We start from the raw sequence: 13,727 nt of genomic DNA, 5'->3' as shown, positions 1-13,727 counted from the left end.
AATACAATTGTGAATTGTGTTTATAACCCCAGTGATCAAGCCGAAGGCGACTGTGGCAAGGAACACAAAATTCCATAAGATGTTGGTTAATGGGAGTAAAATAACCTTTGGAGAAACCAGACCCACTGTAGGGGCCAGTTCCCCTCTGGCTAACATCATGAATATAATGCCAATATTACTTATGTATAATGCAAGTCATGGTTTAAAATTATTAAACTAAGTAAGTGTTAAGGGCCAGTGTTTAAACAAATGTTTTGTAGGAACTGTAAGATTAATGACTAATGTCTTTGAAGTCCATCCTGTATTAACTGCAGAAGTTCACATAGATCCAATTGTCCTTGTTAATTGGTTGATGAAGGATTTTGTTGGAAATTGATAGTCTTTGTATTCCATTTCAAGAGTGTAGTCCATCAATAGACTGTGGTGATGCAGGCAGAGATCAGTGGTGTGCATCGCGGTTCAACCTGGCCGGTAAATTTGGTGAGGTTTGGTGTGGTCCATCCTAAGTCCAAGGTTCAGGCAACGGCATATGAAGTATGCCATGTCTTATGGTTGGATTTGGCATCAGTTCATCCTCTGAAGTCCATCGTAATAGATAAACTGATGTTTGGTTGGCACCGGCTGCATTTAGTCATCATCACACAGCAACACGTAGCAGTGGAGTCCAACACGAAGCAGGAATGGAGCTGGATCCAGCAGGTTCTAGTGACCTCAGGATAGGAGTCTCGAGGTTGAGACATGGAAACAAATAAAATAATATTAGCATAGATGCCATTCAATTTATTGGAGTGTTGTAGATCATGATCAATGTTTCTGGTTTCCGGTTCCAGCAGACCTAACTAAAGCAGCCTAATTGTGAGTTGAAGGATAAATTAGGTGTATGCCTGGCTAAATAGATGAGTCTTTAGTCTAGACTTAAACTGAGGGAGTGTGTCTGCATCTCGAACAGTTTTAGGGAGACTATTCCATAGTTTAGGAGCCTAATAACAAAAGGATCTACCTCCTTTTTGAACCAATTTAAGTTTATTTATTGATCTTGCTGGACATCCTCCCAGAAATGTGTTACAATAATATAGTCTTGAGGTCAAGAAGGCATGAATTAGTTTTTCAGCATCAGAGAGCATATGCCGTAATTTAGCAATATTTCTTAGGTAGAAGAATGCTGTTCAACAAACATTGGTTATATGGTTTTCAAAGGACAGATCTTCGCTGTTGAAGATGAGTCTCTGTACTGTGATGAGGCCTAAATCCTGACTGAAATTGTTCATATATACTATTTCTCTGTAGAAATGAACATATTTGGGAGGATACTATCTTTCTAGTATTTTTGACAAAAAAGGGAGATTTGAACTATAATTAGCCAGTTATTCAGGATCAAGTTGTGGCTTCTTAATAAGTGGTTTGATAACTGCCATATTAAAGATTCTTTGGACATGTCATAAGGATAGCAAAGAGTTAATAATATTAAGAAGAGTTTCTGAAATTACAGGAAATACCTCTCAAGAGCTTAGTTGGTATTGGATCTAACAAACATGGTGTGGCTTTTGATGTTTCGATAAGTTTTGTTAGCTCTTCATGACCTATGACAGTGAAGGATTGAAGTTGTATGTGCGGTAATTTATGAGACACTGTTTTCTGAGGTGCTATGACAGATGATTGCATAATTCCAATTTTATTTTTGATTATTTCAATTTTATCAGTAAAGAAATTCATGAAGTCATTACTCTTGTGCTACGACGTAATATCTGGTTCTGTTGAGGCTTTATTCCTAACCAATTTAGCCTTAGTACTGAATAAACACCTAGGATTGTTGTGGTTATTTTCTATGAGTTTTCTCAAATATGCTGACCTGGCAGCTTTTTGTGATACAGACAGTATACTTCCATGCACCACAAAATACTTCTAATTTTGTATTCTTCCACATGTGCTCCATTTTCCGAGCTGCTCTCTTGAAAGCTTGAGTGTGATCATTGTACCATGGTGCAGGGCTTATTTCTTTAATTTTCTTTAATCAAAGGGGGCGACACTATCAAGAGTGGTAGAGATGACTGCATTTATACTTTTGTTATTTCATCAAGTTCTTCTGGGCTTTGGGGTTTACTGAGTGTATGAGATAGATCTGGAAGATTATTAATGAAGCTATATTTATTGGTTGAAGAATAGTTCTACCTGAACGATAACGTGGTGTAGATTGAGTAACATTAGCTGATAGCAGCATACAAGATACGAGGTAATGATTCGAGATGTCATCACTCAGCTGCAGACTTTCTATATTATTAACATCAACTACATATGACAGAATTAAATCTAGCGTATGATTATGGTGATGAGTTGGTCCTGTTACATTTTGTCTGACTCCAAGTGAGTCGAGAATATCGATAAATGCTAATCCCAATGTGTCATTTTCATCTATGTGAATCTATGTGAATGTTGAAGTCACCAACAATTAAAGCTCTCTCTACAGTATCTACAGTAACTACAAGATCTGATAAAAAAATAAAATAGCAAAATCACCAAGGAAATCAGAATAAGCCCTGGGTGATCTATTTACTGTAGCAAGGGTAAAAGACAACATATTTTTATATTTATATCTGACAGTGTCACATTAAGCATCATTAATTCAAAAGACTTAAATTTATATCCTGTCCTCTGAGTAACACCAAAAACTTCACTGTAAATTGTAGCAACAGCTCCTCCTCGACCCTTTAGATGAGGCTCATGTTTATAACAATAACCTGGTGGAGTAGTTTCATTTAAACTACTATAGTCATCCGGTTTAAGACAGGTTTCAGTCAAACAGAGCACATCCAATCTATAATCTGTAATAATTTAATTTACAATTAGTGCTTTGGTAGAAAGAGATCTAATGTTCCCCTTCTGTCAATCACTCAATGTTGTGTCGAATGAAGTGACACAAGGGGACTTCATGGGACGCCAAACATACCACTGAACCTGAGAAAAGGCTAATGTCAAGTTGGCAGACAGAATTTGCATGCCCCGCCCCAGATATACGGGTATAAAGGGAAGCAGGGCAGCGAGTGCCAGTCAGAATTTTTCTTCGGTGCCGAATGTTTGTGCAACAGCAAGCTGAGTTCCCCACTGTTTCACTCACCCCTACTGGCGATAAGCACTGCTGTTAGATCAACGGTGCGTTTCCAGCTTGCGTTCTCTCTCTTTCTGCATGCTATGCAGTCTACGCCCCTGGGCACTTCGACAGTGCTTTCATTGCCTGCAAGAGTGTTTCTCCTCTTAAAAAGAGTTTGTCACAGGGCGGAGGGCGGGGCCGGGTCGTGATTATACATACTCGGTTCCTTATCAGGCTAATTTAGCCTCCGAGAGGCATAAAGGCCGATTGCAGACGATTGTGCGAAGAGAGAGATCATTTACGGACATGTCCGTCAAGTGTGTGTGTTTGTCTTTTGTTTAAGTTAATCATTAAAATATTGTTTATATCGCCAGGCCGGTTCTCGCCTCCTCCTTTCCATTGAACTGCTTTACAGCTTATTTCCTCTAAAAGAGTTTGAGTTCCCACTCATAAAAGAGCAATACACAGAAGGTGTTGAACGTCCTTTTCAGGACGCGTCTTTTTAAAGATGTTTTTCTGCCACTGTGTAGTTCCTGGATGCGATTTCTCTCCACTTCTGACGGTCATAAAAGCTGCCTCGCGAGCCTGGGCTGCGATTACACGCAGGCAGCGTTTTATGAATGGTTCATGTTCTCAGTGCGAGAACATAGTCATGGCAACATTGCGGTCTCAGCTTTATTTTCTCATGAGAGAAAGCCACTTCAGCCACCCCCACGTCGGATTGAGGACGACCCGGCTGGCGATGAAGGCAATTTGGGGATGACGACGGGCTCGGTTTTGCCGGGTAAATCCCCACGAACCACCTGGTCCCTGGCACGCTTGCTTGCTTCCGTCCGAGATCGGGATGAGTGCGGCTCGCATCGCGGTCAGCCGGCATTCTCCCTTGAGCCCCAGAATTGGATGACGATATCGCCGCTGCATGTAGAGCGTCACAGCGGCGTCTGATGCTGATGACTCATCTGGGCTGCCACCTTCGGGTCTGCTCGCCCAGTCTGAGGCTGACGCGCAGATGTCCGCCGTGAGTGCGAGGCTGGACTAGAAACCTCCCCCCCCCCCACAGCTACTCGATCGGTTCCTCGGGTCAGGGCGCCGCTCATAGCTATGCCCCCACCCCCCGGTTCAGTTCTTCCCGGTAGTGCATGACGAGCTGACGCGGTCGTGGAGGGCACATTTTACTGCGCGGAACCGACCCCTCCACTCGTCTGCTCTCACTCCCCTGGATAGCAAGCCGGCCCCCCAGGTGGACAGAGCAGTTGCAACCGCAACACGGTGGACGCGCTGACCCGGCAGGTTTCGCCCACCGGAGAGTGGAGACTCTACCCCAGATGGTCCAGCTTATATGGGACCAATTCAGCTTATATGGGACCAATTCAGCAAGGCACAAATAGAACTCCCACTGCCCGCTATGGTACTCCCTGACAGGAGCTCCTTACTGGCCCACCTGGTTCTGGTTCTCGGATCTTACGCTCCTTGTGACAGCACCTCCCTGAAACTGAGGAAGGACCTTCTTTCTCAGGGACGGGGCATCCTCTGGCACCCGCACCCAGACCTCTGGACCTCCACGTCTGGCCCCTGGAGGGGATGCAGAAGATCTAGTGGATCTGCCACCTGCAGTTGTAGACACGATCAACCAAGCCAGAGCTCCGTCCACCAGGCAACTTTATGCCCTAAAGTTCGCGAATTGGTGTTCTTCTTGAGCCGAAGACCCGCAGAGGTGCGCAGTTCGGTCAGTGCTTTCATTCCTGCAGGAGAGGCTGGAGCGGAGGCTGTCCCCCTCCACCTTGAAGGTGTATGTAGCTGCTATTGCAGCCCACCACGACGCAGTAGATGGCAAGTCCCTAGGTAAGCATGACTTGATTATCAGGTTCCTGAAAGGTGCCCGGAAACTGAACCCTCCCCGGCCTAGCCGGTTGCCCTCCTGGGATCTCTCTGTGGTCCTCTCGGGCCTTCAGAGATCCCCCTTCGAGGTGCTTGATTCAGTTGAGCTCAAGGCCCTCTCCCTGAATACGGCCCTCCTGATCGCGCTAGCCTCCATCAAGAGGGTTGGGGACCTGCAAGTGTTCTCTGTCAGCGACACCTGCCTGGAGTTCGGTCTGGCACATTCTCACGTTATCCTGATGCCACGACTGGGCTACGTGACCAAGGTTCCTATGACCCCCTTCAGGGTCCAGGTAGTGAAACTGCAAGCAAGCTGCCCGGGAGGAGGCAGACCCAGCCTTCTCGTTGCTGTGTGCGGTACGTGCTTTGCGTATCTATTTCGACTGCACGCAGAGCTCTAGATGTTCTTAGCAGCTCTTTGTCTGCTTCGGCGGACAGCGGAAAGGGAACGCCGTCTCCAAACAGAGGTTAGCTCACTGGGTCGTTGATGCTATTTCCTTAGCTTATCACACCCAGCACAACCGCGTTACCGAGTCCTACCGGCTAAGTAGGACCAAGTTGATCCAGTGTGCACCAAGTTGATCCAGTGTGCCTTCTATCACAGGTTAGCCACTAAGCATCGCTACCTGGATGTTCTCCTCCCTAGCCTTCTGGCCGGCGAATTCAGCAGAGCAATTCGTGGCCAGACCCACTGCGAGTCACAGGTGCTCTGTACTGGGGTCGGACTCCACGGGCTTAGTTCCCTATTCAGGCAAACTCCCCATGATGTATTTCCCGTGGTACGGTCCCCCTGTTGGCGGACCCGTGTTTTCCCTTGAGGCCCCGCTGCCCTGTCGCCGTGCTTGTAGAGTCCCTCCTCATTAGGCTGGACCTACCGCCATGCCATTTCCCACATACGGCTTCAAAACCCTCCTGGTGTATTTGCCACATGTTACCTCCCCCTAGACTGGGCAGGATGTGGCCTCCACAGGGTTTTTTTTTCCCCAGAAAGAATAGGATCGGGAAAGACCACCTTCCCCAATGCATTTCATAGCGTTAAGATAGCCCCAGCTGCTTCACGTCCTCTGTGAGAGACAAAGTGAGAGAAAAGGCGCGGCTGCCGGGCTTGCTCCCATGCTAGTCATGTAGCCCCCTCAGGGGTAAGGGGAACCTAAGGTCTGTATGTGACACCTCTTTGGGGGCATTGGGGATGGCTACGTGCAGCCGACATAGTTGCCTCTAGCATGCAGTAGCCTGCTTGCACCTGTCTCGACAGTTCACGTAATACGGTCAGTGTGTGGTGTTTTTAGATGGGACCCCTTGTGTCACTTCATTCGACACAACGTTGAGTGAGTGACAGAAGGGGAACATCATGGTTACTATTGTAACCACCGTTCCCCGAGGGAAGGAACGAGAGGTTGTGTCCCTCCTGCCACAGCACTAGACTTACCACTGTAAACGGCCGTACCTTAGTTTCGGCTCCTCAGTGCAAAATCCTGACTGGCACTCACTGCAAAATCTGTCTGCCAACTTGACATTGGCCCTTTTCTCAGGTTCAGAGGTACGTTTGACATCCTAGAAAGACCCCTTGTGTAACTTAATTTGACACAACGTCTCGTTCCTACCCTCGGGGAACAGAGGTTACAACAGTAACCATACTTTTTAGTAGCCCTATCTTTATATGATGTTTATCTTTAATATGTTGGTTTTGTTCACGTTTGACCTTAATCAATTTTTTTCTTAATGATTTAATTTGGGTTTTGTGTTTGGTAGTCCGGAAAAAAGACACAGTCTCTATGAGATATCTAGGTGATACAGTTTCTATGTGTTGTAGTTTATGTTACCTGTGTGAAGTCTCAAGGCAGCTAGTAGACGTTCGGATTAACCAGTTTGTCTGCTTCCTGACCTGGGCCCTAGTTAGTTAAATACTATCATTATTAAGACTATGAGCCAAATTACTAGACTGGAGAGGGCCACCTTCCCTTCTCTCCTTAGCAGGTCAGGTCTACCCCAAAAAACTCTTCCAATTGTCTATAAATCCTATTCTATTCTCCAGACACCACTCAGACATCCAGCCGTTCAGTGACACTAATCTACTATAAACCTCGTCACCAGCAAGGAGGGGACCAGAGCATATTACAGTATCTGACATCGTTTTTGCAAATTCACACACCTCTTTAAAATTATCTATAGTGATCTCCGACTGGCGAAGCCAGACATCGTTAGTGCCGACATGAATAACAATTTTAGAAAATCTATGTTTAGCATTAGCCAGCACTTTGATTTGATGTCAGACGCTCTGGCACCTGAAATGCAATTAACAATATTGGCTCGAGTCTCTATTTCCACGTTCCACGGTACGGAAGAATCGATTGGAAACCCTAACAGGAATGGGAGAGTGGTGTCACTTTGCTGAGCGAGTATGTCGCCGAGATGTCACCCAAACGCCCTGCTGCGAGGGCTCTACAGCCGGAACCAAAGTGTGTGTGTGTTGCTCTCTGTACTACCCACATCCAAAACAGTATCTACCAGCTTCTCTTTCTCACTGACCTCTACTAGTGTTCGGATGTGTGTCTATAACTCATTAACCTTATCAGCCTGAATAATTCCTTACATTAATCACATGTGAATCCTTCACTGCTGACGGAGAAGGCTATGGTAAACATGTGACATGCAATGCAGGAAGAAATAACATGAGCGGATGCCATGACTTACCGCAGTTGTTTGTTGTTGTTGGTTGTTCCTGAGCAGTAAGGGTTTGAGATCGATGTGAATCACTCATGCAGTTGTTTGTTGTTGATGGTTGTTCCTGTAACTGCAATATCTGTACTAACAGAGTCCCTTATATTTATAGAATAAAGACATTACAACACCCAACCTCTTACCTACAGTATTAACAATTAGATTGTGGTTTTCTTTTAATTTATTTCAATTTATATATGAGTGAAATAAATTATCCTTCTGCTTCCAAACTGAGGACAAACAGAGTTTTTCGGAATAACTAAAAAAATATCAAAATAATCATTAGTAGCAGCCCAACAAATAATACAATTCACAAGTGGTATTTGAAAACAGGAAAAATAGAGTAATGTACAGGGGAAATTAAGTGACTTGAGCCACTGAAAACGCAACATTCCTACATAGGAACAGATTATATATCATGCTGATACTTGGGGTTTGGGGTTTAGAACAAAGCAAGAACTATTAAATATGAGCATGCAGACACAAGTCTGAACATATGATGAAACAAATGACAAATACATAGAGAGACATGCCACACCTGGAGCGAGGGAGGATATGGCATGCCTTTGATCGTACAATCCAGGTTAATCATACCTGAGCTTTCTCATACACTTAAAGTGGGCAACATGACTATCGGGCACTGGGAGGATATCTTAACCTAAAAGAACTGAGATTATTCAAAGGAAAGTAAAGCTAGATTTAAAGCCAAATGGTAGTCTCATGGAGCTAGACTTTTGACTAAATGGACTGGTCAAATTTGCAGCTTATTTGCAGCAAATTTGCTCCACTTACAGGTGAAACTCGAAAAATTAGAATATCGTGCAAAAGTTCATTAATTTCAGTAATTCAACTTAAAAGGTGAAACTAATATATTATATAGACTCATTACAAGGAAAGTAAGATATTTCAAGCCTTTATTTGATATAATTTTGATGATTATGGCTTACAGCTTATGAAAACCCCAAATTCAGAATCTCAGAAAATTATAATATTACATGAAATCAATAAAAAAGGATTTTAAATACAGAAATGTCGGCCCTCTGAAAAGTATAATCATGCATATGTACTCAGTACTTGGTTTGGGCCCCTTTTGCATTAATTACTGCCTCAATGCGCGTGGCATGGATGCTATCAGCCTGTGGCACTGCTGAGGTGTTATGGAAGACCAAGATGCTTCAATAGCGGCCTTCAGCTCTTGTGCATTGTTTGGTCTCATGTCTCTCATCTTTCTCTTGGCAATGCCCCATAGATTCTCTATGGGGTTCAGGTCAAGCGAGTTTGCTGGCCAATCAAGCACAGTAATACCATGGTCATTGAACCAGGTTTTGGTACTTTTGGCAGTGTGGGCAGGTGCCAAGTCCTGCTGGAAAATGAAGTCAGCATCTCCATAAAGCTTGTCTGCTGAAGGAAGCATGAAGTGCTCTAAAATGTCCCGGTAGACGGCTGCGTTGACTCTGGACTTAATAAAGCACAGTGGACCAACACGAGCTGATGACATGGCTCCCCAAACCAACACAGACTGTGGAAACTTCACACTGGACTTCAAGCATCTTGGATTGTGTGCCTCTCCATTCTTCCTCCAGACTCTGGGACCCGTTTCCAAATGAGATGCAAAATTTGCTCTCATCAGAAAAGAGGACTTTGGACCACTGAGCAACAGACCAGTTCTTTTTTTCTTTAGCCCAGGTAAGACGTTTGACATTTGAAGCCCATGTCCAGGACCCGTCTGTGTGTGGTGGCTCTTGATGCAGTAACTCCAGCATCAGTCCACACCTTGTGAAGCTCCTCCACACATTTGAATGGCCTTTTCCTGACAATCCTCTCCAGGCTACGGTCATCCCTGCTGCTTGTGCACCTTTTCCTTCCACACTTTTCCCTTCCACTTAACTTTCTATTAATGTGCTTTGATACAGCACTTTGAGAACATCCAACTTCTTTTGCAATTACCTTTTGAGGCTTTCCCTCCTTGTGGAGGGTGTCTATGATGGTTTTCTGCACAACTGTCAGGTCAGCAGTCTTCCCCATGATTGTGAATTCAACTGAACCAGACTGAGAGACCATTTAAAGGCTCAGGAACCCTTTGCAGGTGTTTAGCTGATTAGAGTGTGACACTTTGAGCCTACAATACTGAACCTTTTCACAATATTCTAATTTTCTGAGATTCTGAATTTGGGGTTTTCATAAGCTGTAAGCCATAATCATCAAAATTATATCAAATAAAGGCTTGAAATATCTTACTTTGCTTGTAATGAGTCTATATAATATATTAGTTTCACCTTTTAAGTTGAATTACTGATATTAATGAACTTTTGCACGATATTCTAATTTTTCGAGTTTCACCTGTAGACAGGAAGAAAATGTCTGACTGACATGTGAAGCAACCAGCCAGGGCCATATTTCCCAAAAGCAAATCGTTAAAATGACCGTACAAATAATCCTAGAATTGCTGACTGTTTGAGACTTTTATTTTCTTATTTTTCTGATTTTACTTTATATATCTCAGGGTGTAAAGAAGATAGCTCCAATAACTGCTTTTGTTTTGTTCCCAATCATGTGAACTGTAACATGATTGACATTAGTCAAATGTTGTGTTCATACGATAAAGCAATCGAAAGTAATAGCATTACAAACATAATTTATCCTAGTGTCCAAACTAATAAAACTTAATAATTTTACATAATGACTAATTACACATGCAAATACAACAATGACCAAAGATATGCTTTCTCTCCAAAGCATGCAAGCATGAGTAACGCAATCTCATTCAGTTCCATTCTGGGTCATTTGAGCCATCACTGAGTTGGTGTCATGTACAGTACCCATATGTAATTAGAGTAAACTGTCCTCTCTGGCCACATTTCCTTCCACCTCTAGCTGAAGAGATCTGAATCCTAATATGATAGGTTTAGCGTTCCATGATGCTGGACAATGTACTACATTAAAAAGCTAACATGTTTTTATCCAGATAGCACATTATATGCTGTGAGCACATTGTGCTTTGTGTGGATTATCTGTTGTGTTTGTGGATGAGCCGAGACACAGTACTGGTTACACACAGGTAGCAGGTATGTAACTGAACTTTATTGCTCACATAGTAACAAAGCAATTTTTTTTATATTTTAATTTTCTTTTATATTTAGTGTAAATTTATATCATTGTAATTTGTCTTACATTACCCTGGAATAAGTTTAAAAAAAAACAGTGGCAATAGCTGCAATGAGGCTTTTAACGCAGTTGCTGAGGGAGTGACAGAAAATGTGGAAAAGTTTATCTCTTCTTACTGATGTTATTCAGTGCTGTATATTTGTTTTTCTTCATTTGCAAAGTTGTGAAAGCATGATCGTTTAAGTTTGTTTTTCTTTTGCTGTTGGAACAAACTAAAATAAATTTGCTCTGGTCCCCCATTCACCGCCATTGCAGTTTAGCCAACTATGACTACTGCTTTGCGGCATGTGGACGTGTGAAAAGGATCCACTAGATATCACTACATTATCTAATGTGATATTTTATGTTCTGTTTTTTGTGAAGTTATAAGTGAAATGCGGCTTACAAGAAACACCTGTTTACATGTAACATGCATGTCAAAGACACGTACTCAGCTATTACTCACTATATTTTTGTCTGTGAGTAAAACAAATAGACTGGTTGTATTCTACTATATGAGACCCTCTCAACAACATATGACACATGGGTATTTGATAAGACTGATGATTTATCGATTACGATAATATGTACAGTGCAAGGTTATTAATAAATTATCAAAACGGAACACTATCTGTTAATTTCAAAGCAGTTGTTCAGGTACCGCTTCTTAGATTTAAATCGCTACATATTTTGTGTTGGTCAAGACTGCAGAGGAATGAGGCAGTTCGAGAGAGGGAGAGAGAGAGAGAGAGAGAGAGAGAGAGAGAGAGAGCTGCCGTGTGTGTGTTTTGTGTCTTTTTGTTTAATTAAATATTATTTTGGCTGTTCAGCCAGATCCTGCCTCCTCCTTTCCATGTTTCATTGGTACCAAAATCCAGGAAGGAGGATGGATGAGCTGTCGCGGATTCCTCACCACTATCAGCCAACCAAGGAGAAGCCGCGGCTGTCCGTCCAGGGAGGGAGACGTCACTGCTGGCCGCAGAGGATCTGAGGCATGCTGCCGTTTCCCCCCAGAAAAAAATAATAGAGAGAACAAAAAACGAAAATAGAGAGCAGTGGGGGAGGAGCGAGCCTAATACCGTCCACCAGGGGAGAAGCAATCTGTCATCCGCCAGAGGTTGGGGAGTGGTTGAGGGCCAGACGACAGCATATCTGGGCTTTGGCGAACCAGGTTATTCCTCTCTCTGTTGCTCCGCTTTTCCCTTTTCCTCTCCTCTTTTTTGTTTTCCCCTCCTCTCGTCCCCCTCCCCAGCCCTTGTGAGGTGGGGTCATGCTGGGGGTTCTCCGGCCTGGGACATAGGAGGGAGGAGTGTGACGAAGAGGAGGGCGAGTCCCCCAATTGGGCTAACCAGCCGAGGAGAGGGATAAGTGCATGTACATATCAGAATGTGGAAAAATGTTATCTCAGTGAATTTCATGCTGGTATGATTGTTGGTGCCAGACAGGCTGGTTAGAGTATTTCTGTAACTGCTGATCTTCTGGGATTTTACCCAGAATGGTGCCCAAAAACAAAACAAAAAAAACAACAAAAAAACAGCGGCAATTCTGTAGACAGAACGCCTTGTTGATTAGAACCTTGAGGCGGATGGGTTACAACAGCAGAAGACCACATCAGGCACTTTATTAGGACCATAGTTTTCCTAATAAAGTTCTCAAAGAGTCTATGTATTTTCTCAGTCACTTATTGAGACTAAATAGACATACCACAGAATTTCAGTCATTTCAGACAAATGTCACTGGCCATAGCATTATGTTCATGTGTTGTATTTGCTATAGTTTACTTCCATGTTGCTTCTTCATCAGTTAGCAATGTCAAATGTAAATCAAGTCAATCACTGAAACAACAGCACATTTTATAACAAGTAGGCTATAATATGTATTTGTACACGTAATTGGGATACTGATAATCACCACAATTGTACAGAAAATCAACATGATATACAGGTGAAACTCGAAAAATTAGAATATCGTGCAAAAGTTCATTAATATCAGTAATTCAACTTAAAAGGTGAAACTAATATATTATATAGACTCATTACAAGCAAAGTAAGATATTTCAAGCCTTTATTTGATATAATTTTGATGATTATGGCTTACAGCTTATGAAAACCCCAAATTCAGAATCTCAGAAAATTAGAATATTGTGAAAAGGTTCAGTATTGTAGGCTCAAAGTGTCACACTCTAATCAGCTAAACACCTGCAAAGGGTTCCTGAGCCTTTAAATGGTCTCTCAGTCTGGTTCAGTTGAATTCACAATCATGGGGAAGACTGCTGACCTGACAGTTGTGCAGAAAACCATCATAGACACCCTCCACAAGGAGGGAAAGCCTCAAAAGGTAATTGCAAAAGAAGTTGGATGTTCTCAAAGTGCTGTATCAAAGCACATTAATAGAAAGTTAAGTGGAAGGGAAAAGTGTGGAGAAAAAGGTGCACAAGCAGCAGGGATGACCGTAGCCTGGAGAGGATTGTCAGGAAAAGGCCATTCAAATGTGTGGGGGAGCTTCACAAGGTGTGGACTGATGCTGGAGTTACTGCATCAAGAGCCACCACACACAGACGGGTCCTGGACATGGGCTTCAAATGTCAAACGTCTTACCTGGGCTAAAGAAAAAAAGAACTGGTCTGTTGCTCAGTGGTCCAAAGTCCTCTTTTCTGATGAGAGCAAATTTTGCATCTCATTTGGAAACGGGTCCCAGAGTCTGGAGGAAGAATGGAGAGGCACACAATCCAAGATGCTTGAAGTCCAGTGTGAAGTTTCCACAGTCTGTGTTGGTTTGGGGAGCCATGTCATCAGCTGGTGTTGGTCCACTGTGCTTTATTAAGTCCAGAGTCAACGCAGCCGTCTACCGGGACATTTTAGAGCACTTCATGCTTCCTTCAGCAGACAAGCTTTATGGA

The 13,727-nt window shown here is 43.2% G+C and overlaps 1 protein-coding gene across 2 annotated transcripts in view; it reads right to left on the bottom strand.

The window, feature by feature from the left end:
• The window catches only part of LOC127625693 (band 4.1-like protein 3), a 218,949-nt gene that overhangs the window by 54,198 nt on the left and 151,024 nt on the right, over positions 1–13,727 (bottom strand). The gene's annotated exons all lie outside the window — the stretch shown is intronic.

The sequence above is a fragment of the Xyrauchen texanus genome, chromosome 32 (assembly GCF_025860055.1).
Source record: "Xyrauchen texanus isolate HMW12.3.18 chromosome 32, RBS_HiC_50CHRs, whole genome shotgun sequence".
NCBI classification, from domain to species: Eukaryota; Metazoa; Chordata; class Actinopteri; order Cypriniformes; family Catostomidae; genus Xyrauchen; species Xyrauchen texanus.
This window is presented reverse-complemented; position numbering and strand designations above follow the sequence as displayed.